This window comes from Erpetoichthys calabaricus, assembly GCF_900747795.2.
Source record: "Erpetoichthys calabaricus chromosome 1 unlocalized genomic scaffold, fErpCal1.3 SUPER_1_unloc_24, whole genome shotgun sequence".
In the NCBI taxonomy this organism is placed as follows: Eukaryota; Metazoa; Chordata; class Cladistia; order Polypteriformes; family Polypteridae; genus Erpetoichthys; species Erpetoichthys calabaricus.
The window spans coordinates 213,101-225,293 of NW_026261590.1; positions in this window are offsets into that span (position 1 = coordinate 213,101).

The following is a 12,193-nucleotide window of genomic DNA, read 5'->3' on the forward strand; positions in this document are numbered from 1 at the left end:
AGTGGACAGACATACAGACAGACGTTGGATTTAATATATTGTGACAAAAGCGCTCTCTTGGCATCGACCCAACACAGACTGACAGTGGAGGCACATATTAAAATGAACAAAAAGATTTTATTTTTGTCTTCCTCGTGTCCCACAGGCCCTACAGAGTCCCCAAAACACACACAAAAGAGAAACACCACAAATGTCACTTGTCTTTCTCCTCCACTCCTCCAAGGCAGCTTTGTCCTCCTCCTCTCGACTCTGGCGCCCCAAGTAGTGGCTGCAGGCCCCTTTATAGCCCACCCAGAAGTGCGTCAGGTGATAATTAACCTAATTAAGGCTGCACTCCCGGTGTGACTGTATTGCTGCCCAGAAGGCTCAGGAAGCCATGCAGCTCGCCCTGGCAGAGGCCACAGAGCCCAACAGGGATGAGCTCCGGTGTTACACAATTGTGGCCCTGATGTAACCCAGGGGGGGCTGCCAGCAAGTGTTCTGGGGGACGTAATGTGCATCCCATGGCTACTCCCCCAGATCCAGTGTCAAAGGGGCTTCCTGACCAGGCATAGGTCCCGGCTGTCCACCACAATATATATAGAGATATTTATACACACACTAATATGAAAGCTTGCCTGTAGTGTTCCCATCATTAAGCCTTGAATGCTTAGAGAAACTTGCTTAATCTACAGTACGTCAGGCAGAAGGCCCAGCACTTGTGTTCCTAAAACAAAATCTCGCTGCTCGTCAGCTCACCTCCTTCACATAACACAACATCCTCGATTCACAGAAATTCAGAACAAAGCAAGTCAAAGGGCAGGCAGGCTTGTCTTTTATAATAAAATCAGTGGTGTCCTTTCTTAATGAACTCCTTCATGGTCTAAGACTATACTAACGTGCACCAGGATATAAGGCTTATTTTCATATATGCTCCTGATTCTCTTTGAATATCTGCAGATCATCAACTTTAAGAATATACTTTTCTATAAAAGTCAGTTAAATCAGCTGGACAAAGTGTGTCTCTGTATCACAATCTGAACGCTGCCTCTGTTAGACAGGAGGCTTTAAGATATCAAGGTGGGTTAGCAATGGTCAAGTTGTGTTGGAAAACATCGCTGAAGATGACAGGACAAAGGAAATAACAGGCCTTGACCTCGATCGAGTTTTACTTGCTACTGAAAGAGCACTAGGGGTACAGGCGTGTATCCAGTCTGACTGCTTCAAGTTTAGAGTTGACATCAACACCAAATCTCTAAACAGAAGTTTACTGTCCATGGTGAGCTCTGTATGTGACCCACTGGGATTCTTAGCACCAGTGATTTTGCCTGCAAGAAGCATTTTACAAGAGTTGTGTGGGTTGAGAATAGGGTGGGATGACACTGTGCCAGGACACCTTGATCAGCAGTGGTCCAGGTGGATGTAAGATCTTCATCTGTTAGGTGAATTTGGACTCGATGGATGTTTCAAGCCAGCATGCTTTGGTGAAGCGGTTTCTGCTCCGTTGCATCATTTCTCTGGTGCTAGTCAAGTAGGGTATGACACAGTCACATGTCTACTTCAACAGAACTGTAGCAAACTACTTTGTCAGTGAAAACGCTAGAGTTGGGCCAGTCAAGCCCATAACCATCCCATGATTAGAATTAACAGCATCAACTTTAGCAGTACGCATGGACAGAATGCTAAGGAAGGAACTACAGCTGCCATTACAACATTCTGTGTTTTGGACAGACAGTAACTAAACATATTAACAATGAGACAACAAGATTCTGTACATTTGTGGCTAATAAGGGATCAGCTATTCTACAAACGTCAAAGGTGTCTCAATGGAAGTATGTGAGCTCTCAAATCATTCCTGCTGATTATGCATCTAATGGCCAAAATGTGGATGTCTTTAAGCAGAACAAGGTTTGACTGTTTGGGCCCGACTTTCATACCAAACCAACCAATGAAGGGCAAAATGTCGAGATCCCCTGGCAGACCTGACTACAACAGACCCTGAGATAAAGAGAAGTGTCCTGGTTAATTCAGTTGTGGCTAATGAAAGGGTAGATAGAGTTAATCAACTGATAGAGTACGTCTTCTTATGGATGACACTTAAAAGAACAGTGGCATGGTCCTTTAGATTAAAAATGATATTACCTAACCAATCTGAAATAAGAGAGGAGCTGAGTGCAAACAGAGCACAGAGTGAAACAGACAAAGTTCCACAACAACGCCAGCTGCACCAAGGAAGGTTGTCTTCTCAAATGCAACTAAAGAAGAACTGAGGAGCTTACGCAAGCTGAGATGGAAATGATCCATCATTGTCAGTATCAAGAGGAAATCTCAACTCTACTAAAGAAGAAGAGTAGCTGGGAGCCTGCGCTGATAGACGTAACATCTACAATCTAAATCTGATACCTCAAGATGGAACTCTTTGTGTTGGAGGGAGACTCAGTCTATCGGCCATGCCAGAGAAAGCCAAGTACCCTGCTGTCATGGCAAAAGACTATCATGTGTCACAGTGAATACTACTATTAACTGTGATTCCTAAAAATAATATGTCACAGTGGGTGCTATCATATACTTCTCAATTGTGTCAAAGGTCCCAGATTTCCGATGCTAATTCTTGAAACAGGAGAGTCTTGTCACAGGCTGCTTAGCACAACTGGTCACCAACTAATGGCAGACCTACCTAGAAACAGAGTCCTTCCAGATGAACATGGATTTGTTTGTAAAGTTTGTGTGAAGACGATAACAATGACATTTGGTAGACAAATCACTAAGATCTGTCTTCAGCAAGAAGCAGAATGAGACATACTGTATTTCTTAATTTTCTAATGACTTTGATTTGTGTGTTATGGTAATTGTTTCTAGGAACAGAAAACAGTTAGGGGTCGGGTATGTGTGAGTCAGGCTTTGCATTGACGTTTGTTAAGTCCTGTTAAGTTGAAGATATGTCAAATTTACTTTGTAGTTCAAGATTAGCTTTTGTATTAAGAATAGGGGTCGATAATGATTCTGTTTTAATGGGATATTGTTTATTTACGATGGGATGCTGGGTTGCAGGTGTTAATGTGAACAGAAAGCTTTATAAGTTGGTGTGTGTGGATTAATAAAGCCATAGAAGCACACAGTTTTCTTACTGTGTCTGTCTTAAAGTTTCATATTATACCTGTGAAAATATAAAACTTAGAAAATAAACGTTGTCTGATTTACACAACAATGGAGTGGATAAATGTGAAGCCCCAAGGACTGGACATGTGTAAATTATAGCAGCAGCCACACGTTGTTTCTCACCTACACTCGGCTCATTTCTGATCTGCCATCCCACCTGTTTCATTATTTGACTTTGCTACGTTAACTTTTGTTTTCTGAGATTGGGTTGTAAGCCCTGTGCTCAACGCACCTGGAGTGACCTGGAACACTGATTTTGGGGTGTTCTTCCCCTAGAGAGTTGTCTTCACCATGGCTTGGCCACCTTAAAGAGTTTTTGGAAATGGGAAAATATGTGCAAAGAAACAAGAGATGATGTTTTAGCAAAGTTTGGGTTTTCTTGTAAAGTTATAGCAGCCCATTCTTGCTCCATCTCAACCACGGCAGAATGTTTCTATGGACTTTATCACAGATCTGTCTCCTTCTAAGGGTTTTACATCTTTACTGATAGTAGTTAATCACTTTTCTTCATACATTCATTTCATTCCCCCTAAAAACTACCTTCATGGGATCAGTTTCCTTCATTAATCATTGCAGGTTCCATCCATCCATCCATTATCCACCACTTATCCGAGGTCGGGTCATGGGGGCAGCAGCCTAAGCAGGGAAGACCAGACCTCCCTCTCCCTGGCCACCTCCTCCAGCTCCTCTGGGAGGACCCCGAGGCGTTCCCAGGCCAGCTGGGAGATATAGTCCCTCCAGCGTGTCCTGGATCTGCCCCGTGGCCTTCTCCCAGTGGAACATGCCCGGAACACCCCCCCCCCAGTGAGGCGTTCAGGGATAACTGAACTCTTCACCCTCTCTCTAAGGAGAAGTCCAGCCACCCTGCGGAGAAAACTCATTTCGGCCACTTGTATCCACGATCTTGCTCTTTTGGTCACTACCCAAAGCTTGTGGCCATAGGTGAGGGTAAGAACGTAGATCAACTGGTAAATCGATAGCCTTGCCTTTTGGCAGTAATGTGTTCCCAACCCAGAGAGAGCATTCCACCTTTTCTGGCTGAGAACCATGGCCTCGGATTTAGAGGTGCTGACTCTCATCCCCGCCGCTTCACACTCGGCTGCGAACCGCTCCAGTGAGAACTGGAGGTCACTGTCCGATGAAGCCAACAGAACCACATCATCCACAAATAGCAGAGATGAGATTCTGATGTCACCGAACCAGACCCCCTCTGCTCCTTGGCTGCGCCTAGAAATTCTGTCCATAAAACTTATGAACAGAATCTGTGACAAAGGGCAGCCCTGGTGGAGTCCAAACCTCAACAGGAAATGAGTTTGACTTATTACCGGGAATGCGGACCAAGCTCCTGCTCCTCCTGCACAGGACTGAATGGCTCATAGCAACGAGCCTTGTACCCCGTACCCTTGGAGCACACCCCACAGGATGCTTCGAAGGACACGGTCGAATGCCTTCTCCAAATCCACAAAACACATGTGGACTGGTTGGGCAAACTCCCATGCCCCTCCAGGATCCTGGCCAGGGTGTAGAGCTGGTCTAGTGTTCCACGGCCGGGATGGAATCTGCATTGTTCCTCTTGAATCCGACATTCGACCATCAACCAAACTCTCTTCTCCAGCACCCCTGAATAGACCTTACCGGGGAGGCTGAGGAGTGTGACCCCCTATAGTTGGAGCACATCCTCCGGTCACCCTTCTTCAAAAGGAGGACTCATTGCAGATTGTAGATCACAATTCATGTCTTGGTTTTGGAGAAATGTTTGCGATTGCTTGAGTTGTAACAAATAACTGAAGAGTCAAAGCATCACTGGAAAATGTCCAGTCGTTATCACCAAGTAGTCACAGTCCAATGTGTGTTTAATGGAGAATGCAAAAATGATAGAAATGAAAGAATTCATGGACACATTTAGCATAAAAGCCCACCAAAGCACAATTACAGTATAAACCTCACTCTAGTGTCTCATCAAACACAAAAGCCAGAAAAACTGTCACATTCTTGTGTCACATTCGTTATTTTCATGTCAACATTTCAGACCAGCACTGTGGTCCTTTCTTCTCACAATCTTGTCTCTGGCATTCCCTCCATGTCACCTTTCTCATAAATGTCACCTCACTTTAATTATCTTCACAGGTTTTGAGATGGATTTGGGGGGAATATCGATTATATTTTCATACCACAGAAATTACATCTCTCTGTAATGTAACAACCGTGTCAAATTTGTGTTGATAAAAATAAAGAATAGAAACATAAATATTATTATTATAAGGGCATACTGATACTCTGTGTTTTTACATGACAAGGTATAAAAGGTTTAGAATAATATTTTTCACACTATGTGCAAACAAAGACTTGTGATATTAAAATGTGTGTGGTGTGAATATAATATTATTAGATGAGATTATTACTGTAGATGAGATGCAGCTTGTAAATGGATAAAATATGAGCCAACCTGCCGTGATGAAGCAATGAAGACGAAGTTTAAACACAAGAGACAAGCCGACCGGGGGATTCAGTCGAGTTCAAGATCACCTACAAGTGATCACCGCTGCTGCTCCTCTGCTACTCCATACTTGTTAGAGCTTTCTGTTCAGCGTTTGATTCCAAACCCGCTAACTGATTGTTGTCCATTGCTGAAGTTTTCTGTCTCCTTTAGTCATTAACACGTTTAGTGCACTTTAACTTTATAACCAACACTTCAACGTCTAATAACATGTTGTTCTCGTATATGTGAGTGCGCCATGATAACCCCGTTTCAGGTTATTAATAATAATCACTGATAACACTGAAGAGCAATACGTTGTACTTAATTTGATATCAGAAGCTAATTTCGATTTGTTTCAATTGTACAGATTTGTATTTAAACGTAAGGCATTTCACTTTTAGTAGACGAACCCCGTCCTGCGCCTCACGGAGTGACCACATTGGGAAATTGGAGTAACAGCGCCATCTACTGGTCATTTTAACAAACAGCAGTTTAGGTTTAAAGAACTGAAAATGTGGTGGCTGTAATTCGTTTGCCTGGGTAATCTGTAATGGATCAGTGTTGCCATTTTGATCGTTTTTGTTTGTATTCGCAGCTCATTGGTATTTATGTACTTAATGTAGTTCTTTCCTTCTTTATTTTTTTCTGTTTAGATACACCACCCAACCACACACACACACCCACACACACACACACACACTTATCTATTATATTTGCTGCAGAGTCCGTATTGGTGTTCACACTACTCTCTGGTGTGGCTGCTGCTCTTTCTATCTGAAGAGTTAGTCCAGCTGGGGTTCGATCAGCCCAGTAACGTCTAGCGGTCCCTCACAACGGGAGTGTATGAATATACCGAGGCATGTTTAGCATACAGCTGATGACGTGTTCATCTAATATAAATAAGGCCATATATGGACATCCTGTATTAAGTTACACAGAGAGATCCGTTTTATTTTGATTCAGATTAAGAAAATTATTAGCCATCCAGGATCTTAGTTCAGAAAGACAGTTGTGCAGTTGATTTATTTCAGAGTTGCAGACAGGAATATAAACCTGAGTATCATCAGCATAGCAGCGAAAGGAAATGTTAAATTTCCTAAAAAAACTCCAAAAGGGTGAAGGTATATAGAGAATAAGATAGGACCCAAAATGGATCCCTGAGGAACACCACATTTAAGAGGAGCAGTAGATGAAGAAGAGGAATTTAAAGTCACTGAAAAGTGTCTACCAGTTAGATCTGACCTGAACCAGTTAAGAGCAGCCCCTTTAAGCCCAACAATAGCAATATTTCATGGTCAATGGTGTCAAAGTCAGCGGACAGGTCAAGGAGGACAAGGACTGCAGCGCCGCCTGATTCAGTAATAATAGAGATGTCATTGAACACTTTTATAAATAAATAAATAAATAAATAAATAATAGATCCAAAATACACATGAAGTGAATACCATTAAGACATCAGCTTATTCACAGCTTATATATTTTTATGAACATTTATTTATTTATTTAAAGTGCATAATGTAGCCATGTCAAGTCTACAATGTCTTATAAGGTAAATTCTTGATGCGCAGTCGCAGCTCACAGTTTTTGTTTTACTATCTATGATCCCTACGTGTATAGGAGACCCCCGATCTGTACATTCTGCCGCTACAGCCTCGCATCTCAAATGGCAGGTTGAAAATATGATGAAGATTGGGAAATGCATCAAACCCTACAGGACTGACACATTTCACAGATTTTTAAGGAGCTGACCTTGAATACAAGATAAAATCTGAGCCGTGAAAGGCACATTGGGTGTTGACCTTGAAAGAGGAAATCTGTTTGGATTGCTGTCTGTGTACAAGACTTGACGTTTACGTAAATTATTATTATTATTAAATATTTGGCTACAGTAACACAAGTATAAGAACTGTAAATAAACTTAAGTTATCGCATACTCTGATGTAATGTGCATTTTGCACTGATTTTGGTGTTTACTGAGTTTTGAAAGCGACTTTTCATTTTTACAAAAAATAACATTTCAGGAGATTAAAAAAACGTTTGTGATCAAAATGTTATAAAATATGAATCGTTCACAGTTTGCTTTGTTGTCATTAGCAGTTCCGTTTTGGAGAGCCGTTTACTTCAGACAGTAAAGACGCGCGCCGCTCAGCATATTAGTGACGTGGCGGTTTACAAGCAGGGCGTCGTTCTCGTTGTTATTTTACTTAGAATTCCACTTTTATTTACAATAATTCGGCTGTGATTGTGCAAGTTGTTAACAAAATCATAAAACGTAAAGGGAAATGTCGGTAAATGTTTTACTCATTTTCAGTAATATTAATGTTTTTTATTTTTTATTATTTTCTTCTTTTTTAACCCGAAACCACAACGTTGTCAATCAGCGCCCTTCGAAAATTGGCGCCTGGTGCGGGTGCACAGTTAGCACCACCCACGGTACGGCTCTGGATATTACAAAAATTATTAATAAATAAAAAAATAATCGAATATGCTATAGTAGCTAAGAATTAAGAAAACAACACACATAGCATTTCGTTAAAACTTTATTTAATTTATAATTACGAAAAATTACAATACAAGAAATTCAATAATACAATGAATACAATGCAGGAATAGATACTACAATACAACAAATTGGATTTCTAAACATTATTTGTAATTTATCTTTCGAGCTTTCTTTTCTGCTAAATCATTTATTATATCATCAGATCCAATGGATTCACATGATTCTATTGAGAGTTGTGCTAAATTAGACAATCTCTCTTGTCCCAGGGTTTCTCGTAGATAATTTTTAATTATTTTCAGCTTCGAAAAACTTCTCTCAGCTGTAGCTGTCGTTACATGAATAGTTAATAATATTCGCAAGCAAGTAACTAAATTGTGATAAGACTAACATTTAGTAATAGATTTAGGCAATCTGGGGGTTTACAATTCGTCGGTGTATATAAAGAATAATTTTATTTCTTCAAATAATTCCAACCCATTGATATCACGACTATCTCCATCCGTTAATATAAAATATCTAAATCCAAACAATATTTTTTAAGTTCTTCATCTGCCATAAATTTTAATTTTAGAATATTGTACAGAAATCCAAAGTAATTCCCTGTTTAATTGCTGAAATCTTTCTTCAATTGACATCGTTGCTTGATCAATGATTCTTAAAAATAACCAGTATAACATTTCTTCTTAGAATCTTTTATAGTTTAAGACTTAATTTCCCTGCGTGGAGTTTGCATGTTCTCCCCGTGTCTGCGTGGGTTGGTGTGTGTGTGCCCTGAGGTGGGATAGATAGATAGATAGATAGATAGATAGATAGATAGATAGATAGATAGATAGATAGATAGATAGATAGATACTTTATTAATCCCAAGGGGAAATTTCCATACTCCAGCAGCAGCATACTGATAAAGAACAACATTAAATTAATCAGCGATAACAATGCAGGTATACAGACAGACAGTGACTTTGTATAATGTTAACGTTTACCCCCCCGGGTGGAATTGAAGAGTCGCTTAGTGTGGCGGAGGAACGATCTCCTCAGTCTGTTAGTGGAGCAGGATGGTGACAGCAGTCTGTCTCTGAAGCTGCTCCTCTGTCTGGAGATGATCCTGTTCAGTGGATTCTCCATAATTGACAGGAGTCTGCTCAGCGCCCGTCGCTCTGCCATGGATGTTAAACTGTCCAGCTCCGTGCCTACAATAGAGCCTGCCATCCTCACCAGTTTGTCCAGGCGTGAGGCGTCCATCTTCTTTATGCTGCCTCCCCAGCACACCACCGTGTAGAAGATGGCGCTCGCCACAACTGTCTGATAGAAACTATCATAAAAGCGTCTTAGTTTGGCAGTTTCTTTTATTGTTTCAAATCCATTATCTCGATATTAAATCAAATAATCGTTTAAACCTTTCAAATGTGTTGCTGCAGTGTTTAAATCAGCATCCAAATTTTGTAAAGTTTTGCAAACTTTATTAACAGTTACGAGTATTTCGTAAAATATAACTGTTGCCAAACAAATTTGTAATTTAATTCATATTGAATCAAAGATTGGGGCTCGTGTTTTATTTTTGCATCTTCGGTTGATTCACTGATTTCTTCAAATATTTTAAAAATTTGACTTTAATGAAAACGAATCGACTTCACAGACTGAAATTTACATTCCTGTCTAGTTGGTGCCAACGGCTTTAGCGTTAATTCTGTCAAATGTTTCGTGAGAACAGACCATCTGTCCACTGACGTGGAACATATCAGATAAAGTGTTTGAATTGTCCTGAAAAAGTCACAGCAATAGGAATACACGAGGCCATATCTCTCAAGAATAAAGTTAAACGATGAGCCATACATGGAACTAAAAAGGCCCAGGATGTTCATTCAAATTCTCGTTTGCACTCCTTGGTGCTTCACAGCCACATTGGCGCCGTTATCGTCAGCTTGTCCCCTGCAGTCTTGGAGAGATAACCCCGTATCGGCAAGATGGCCTCTGAGCCCTTCAGTTAAATCAGATCGTGTAGTTTAATAACTGATAGAAAATCAGGGAAATAGTCTTTAATTGTGACGTCATCATTTGGAAATTCCTCAATTCTTATTAGTAGTACTAGGGTGTTGTACTGTGTTAGCCATTATGAATGTAGACAAAAGCCAAGCCAAATGACACCTTCTATTGGCTAACTAAAAAGATTACAATATGCAAGCTAAGTGATCAACTAAGTGATCACATCTTGCCTGAAGAAGGGGCCTGACTTGCCTCGAAAGCTTGCATATTGTAATCTTTTTAGTTAGCCAATAAAAGGTGTCATTTTGCTTGGCTTTTCTCTCAATTCTTATTATAAATGATAACTGTTCCTCGTGACTGATATCTGTTAGTGTCCAAAAGAACCGAAAGATATTTACGTTTCTTGTTGCGCTCCTTTATTTCGGTTTTATTTTTTGATTGATCGCTTCATGTTGAATTCCGCAACTCCGATATTCCCTTATTCGAAACTCTTCTCAAATGTCATCCATAGGAGGATCAAATGTGGCTATCATTTCAATAAGTCCAAGGAGTTTGCCATTATTTTCTGTAAATAATTTGTTGCTGGACCCACGAAAGGCGTCATTATGTTTTCCTAAATATTGAACACAATATTTGCTTACATGGCCGCAGTGAAAGACTTCACTTCCTCGGATTCAGCACGTCTATCAAATGGTAGTTCAGATTGCTGTCATTTCTATTCGGCCGCACATATAAAATACAAATAGTGATCTTATGCATCTGCCTTGTAGCTTACGGCGGCTCTGCTGTCAGGTAGCGTGCAGTGACGACTCCCTAATATGATGTCAGAATTCTACGAAATAGACGATTATTACCTCACCATTATTCCAGTTTGCAGCATCTTCAGTAATTTATGTAAAGAATACAACATGACCACTCCAGTAACGCACGGTGTCAGTTTCTAAGTGAGATGGCAGCTACCGCGATATTTCTTTACGTGCCAGGAACACTAATGTAGGTAGAGCAGCATTTCCAGCCGTTTTTCTATGTCGGCACACTTTTTGTAACCCAAATAATTCCCCAGACAGACCGCGATTCTACCACCGACAAAAGCAGTAAATGTCACACACGTGCTAAACTGGTCGAAGTATCGGGACTGCCGGAGACGCCGTCAAAAAAAAAATCAGTTTGGAGATCGGCGCTCGCAGACACAGCGCTGCACTCGTATGGCCCTGGCAGTCGGCTCTGCGAGAGTCACAGGCGAACAGGCCACCTGGCAGCTGGACCCCCGGCACGTCTCCTGGCCGCTACTGTGCACACTTAGTGCTGCGTCTGCAAAACGGAGATGGCAGAGCTGCTTTTCTGTCGGCTTCTCCAGGGAGTCCCGTCCTTCTCAGACAGGTCTCGACCACCTGAGCAGCGCGTCTCTCTCAGGTCAGGACTCAGGGGGCGCTACATTATTATTACCACAGCGCACCAGTCAACGAGCACTTTCTGTACGCGGAAATGACTACTGCAGCACACGTGCATCTCCTTCGTTTATTTTAACATCCCATAATATGCGCTCTCGTGCATGCTGGGAGGTGCACCTTGAAATGTGAGCCGTGTCTCCTTATTATTGATATCTCTCTAACAAGCAGATCTCCACCTCTCCAGGGTCTCCTCAACCTGCTCGCTACTATCGCTACAGATCACAATGTCATCAGCAAACATCACAGTCCACGGGGACTCCTGTCTAATGTCGTCTGTCTGTCAGCCTGTCCATCACCACTGCAAATAAGAATGGAATAAGAATTGCAAAATAAGAAGTGTGTTCATATTAAATTGTTTCCGCATATATGGTTTAATTTAGAACATATAAGCTATTATTATATTATAGTATATTTTTTAGAACTTTAATTGTTTCTGTAGTTCTTATAAGGCACCGTTAACTCAGAATATTTAATTTATTAATAACGTTATTTTTTGTTAATTTCATTAATTCTGTGAAACGCTTCTCAATAGTGTCTGTAGTTACAATGGTGCCATCTAGTGACCAACTTTATTATTGTCATTTTCTGATTCAAATTTTTGCAAGATTTTGAAACGTTATCTGTTTTCCTTTATGTGTA